The sequence below is a fragment of the Apis dorsata genome, unplaced genomic scaffold (assembly GCF_000469605.1).
Source record: "Apis dorsata unplaced genomic scaffold, Apis dorsata 1.3 scaffold_353, whole genome shotgun sequence".
NCBI lineage: Eukaryota > Metazoa > Arthropoda > Insecta > Hymenoptera > Apidae > Apis > Apis dorsata.
Genome location: NW_006263619.1, coordinates 573,686 through 577,237, shown reverse-complemented (window position 1 = coordinate 577,237; position 3,552 = coordinate 573,686). Strand labels below are relative to the sequence as shown.

The 3,552-nt window shown below is 33.3% G+C and overlaps 1 protein-coding gene across 4 annotated transcripts in view; it reads right to left on the bottom strand.

The window, feature by feature from the left end:
* Positions 1–34: 34 nt before the first annotated feature.
* LOC102672118 (autophagy-related protein 16-1) overlaps positions 35–3,552 on the bottom strand; it is a 574,752-nt gene continuing 571,234 nt past the window's right edge. For all 4 annotated transcript variants that reach the window (XR_004150865.1, XR_004150867.1, XR_004150868.1 and 1 more), the window contains one exon: positions 35–49. The gene's annotated coding sequence lies outside the window, so the exon portion shown is untranslated. The remainder of the gene's footprint in view (positions 50–3,552) is intronic.

Here is a 3,552-nt window from a genome sequence, read left to right as displayed (position 1 = left end):
TCTCTCTCTCTCTCTCTCTCTCTCTCTCTCTCTCTCTCTCTCTCTCTCTCTTCTCGATCATTCAGGATTCAATTGTATTTATAATCGAGTTATCGAATTTCCATAGAGTCTATATAAAATTTATCACATTCATATAATTATGTACGAATATTATCATTTATCATTACATATAACCCCATTGTTCCCAACCAGTGAAGAAAAAAAAATCAACAAAAAATATTTCCAACGAGATTGTGCAGTTACGACGCAAATACAATTTACTTGCTTAGAGAGATTTCGCCGTCAAATCCTGAGAAGAAAATTTTCTGCAAGAACACCCAAAGGCACACGTTCAGTCAAAATATCGACCAAAGGAATTTGTATTTCCGTATGATGGGACGCGAAAGCATTCCCCGTCTCACAGAAGCTTATTCTATATCGGCGGACAAACATTGCGCTTAAACTTGTTCTCGAGTCTCTTACCTGGTTGACGACACGGAATTTCCGCACGAGTTTTCCGCTAATATTCGCCTGCACCCTTTTATCAGACGAGGAAGAGGCGATCCGGATCTCCCAAAGATGAGTTAACGCGTCACTCTTCTGATTCGTTTATACGATTCCTCTTTGAATCTCTAATCTCTCGCTCGTTACGTCGTCGACAACGAGGTACGTAGGTTTTGTGCAACGATAAACATGGTATGGCTTCTTTCTCTGGAGAGTTCTCTCTTGAGTTGAAGTTTATCATTATATATCATAAGACGACGGAATAATCATGTGGAGAAGAAAAATTGGAGGAACATTGTCGTTGCTTTATAAGAGAATTGCAGAGGGGAAATGGAAATCTTTGTTTTGTTGGATAATGAGAATTGAATAATGTGTCTTAATTATTTATTGAGAAAATTAATGATAATTATTATTAAAATAAAATTTGATGTTAATTAAATGATGAAATCGGAAATAAGATAGGTGAAAGTTGAGTTGATCGAGTAGATTAGTCATTTGATTTCTAGAAATTTTAGATGGGTGTTTAGATTGAAAATTAGAAAAAAAGTATAATTTAATTTTTGAATTTGTTCTAAAAAATTGTTTATTCCGCTTTGACTTTAATATATAAAATTATAATACGTATAATGAAATAATAAAAATTTGATATTAGTTTTTTAATATTTTTTAATGAATTTTGTATTATCATTATTATTGATAAATTTATCATGAAAATGTATTAATTCATCTGAGAAGATATTGAAGACCGATGTTTTCTTTAATTTTTTAAGTAGACAAAAGGAACATCAATAAAGTCAGAATGAGATAATGCAAAACTAAATGCAGAACTAACAAGAGATTCTAATCTTAATTTGACTCAAATCTAACTCATCATTCTGTACTTTGATTAAGTTTAAGCTGATCGAAGATATATACTTTAAAAGCGACTGATTAAACGTATAACTCTATGAGAGTCAAATCTACGGCCAGTAGAGTAAATCAACGACAACTGCGACTAAAATTAAGCAGACATTTGAACATGAAATGGACGTAAATTAAACGCTGTATCTGAGAAACTTCTTAACTTAATATTGACATATTTTCATACGTTTATTTTTCTCTTAAACAATTTTTATTTTTTATCAACATTAATTTCTTCCAAATTCTCCCTATTTTTTTTCCAATTTATTTCACAGAAATTATATTTTGTACACTTAATCAGGAAAATTAGAAATAATTTTTTCTCGCTATTAGAAATTAAACGATCTTTTTATTTTTCGTCTTCACATTATTTCTCTCTCTTATCAAAAGACTCACAAAATATTTACGTATCTTTATTTCGATTTATCTCACATGTATAAACTATGTTTTTTTTACGCCTGATCCGAAAGCAATTTTTCTCACTCTTTTTTCAAATATTTAAATCTTTATTTCTCGCCCATATTATTTTTCCAACCCAGAAGACTCCCCTCTCCCCTCCCAAAAAAAAAATATTTATCTATTTTTTCCCGTAAAAACAAATTCACGCCGGCAGAAAAGGAAAAAAGAAAAAAGAAAAGCTTAAAAAATTTTTTCCCCGGTCGAAAACGTGGGCATTTTTCCGTCGCTTTACAATTGATTACAACGTTTAACCGGTAAACCACGGGGAATCGAACCACGGACCACCGGTATGCACAAGATGCGCACGTGTAACTTTTGCTTGTGTACACATCGGAGTGCGAGGTTTGCGGCCCGGGCGTGTGGGCGAGAGAGAAAAATTTTGGTGGCCCCAGATGCGACGGGTCCGCACCGATCGAACTTTAACGTCGTTTGCAAGCGGAATCCTCTCCCTCCCCCTCTTCCTCCCCCTCCCACCGTGGCGCCGCATTCTCACGTTCCATTGCGAAACTGTCGAAACTGTCGAATCGCGGACAAAGGGCGTATAATGCGAAAGTTAGAAACAGGAGCGCAGCGCGCATGCGCGGGAGGACGTGCATCGCTCGCGCGATACGGTACAAGCGGAAGTTCTTCGACCGTATAATATTCCACGTACGAGTTGTCACTTCGCGACCGCATTTCAGTGACTAATGAGCGCTTTCGAAAGCACGTTAGGTACTGTCAGATACACGCTCTGTTATACCGTGGACCTCTGTGAAGGGATCTTGATACATGCACATCCACACACAGAGGTAGGGGAGAGGGAACGGTAGTCTCTCCGCGCGAGGACTTATCATCCTTCCGCGCGAGTATGGAAAGGGAGATGATGGCACGAAGCGGCATCGTGTTTGCTGAATTTCTGTTCAATTTCTCTGGGATGAGGTTAATTTTAAAACGAGGGAAAAAAGAAGAAAGAGGGGTGGAGATTCTTTTTTTTTTTTTTTTTTTTTGAAAGTTACACGAATTGGATGTCGAACGCGTGGGGAGAAAGTATTTTAATTTGGGAATCTGTGGAATCTGATGTGTTGTAATTAGTTTTGGATTGTTCGAGGATAAGGGATAAATAGAGCAAATAATTAGTTCGGATGAAATTGATTTGGTTTTGGGTAATGATGTTTATTTTTTTTTTTTTTTAAATAAATTTCGAAAGTTTGTAAATACAATTTTTTCATTTTATTGGAAATAAGGATTGGATACTTTTTATTAACATGAAATAAAAAAAAAAAGAAGAACAAATAGAGAGGAAAAATATTTAAATAAAATATTTGAACAAAATGAAAAACAAATATGTGTATAAAATAAATTTATTTGTGAATTATTTATTTATCAAGTGTTTAATTATTTCAATTAATAAAGGTAAATAAAATTTCATTTCACAGAAAGAGAATTAGAAAAGTATATAAAAAGAATACACTTTGACCTGGATAAAAGAAAAGAAGGAAAGGATAATAGAAAATAGAAAATAATAGAAATTCTATACAGAAAAAAATCTTTATTTTTTTGAAAATAAAATAAAATAGTAATATAATAAAAAATAGATACAAATGATATTACTCAAGATAAAGTAATATAGGAAATTTATTTTACACATTTATTATACTTTACAAATTGTATAATAAAAATAAAAATCATGAAAAAGACATTTACTTACATAAATCTGTAGTTTTCATCCAA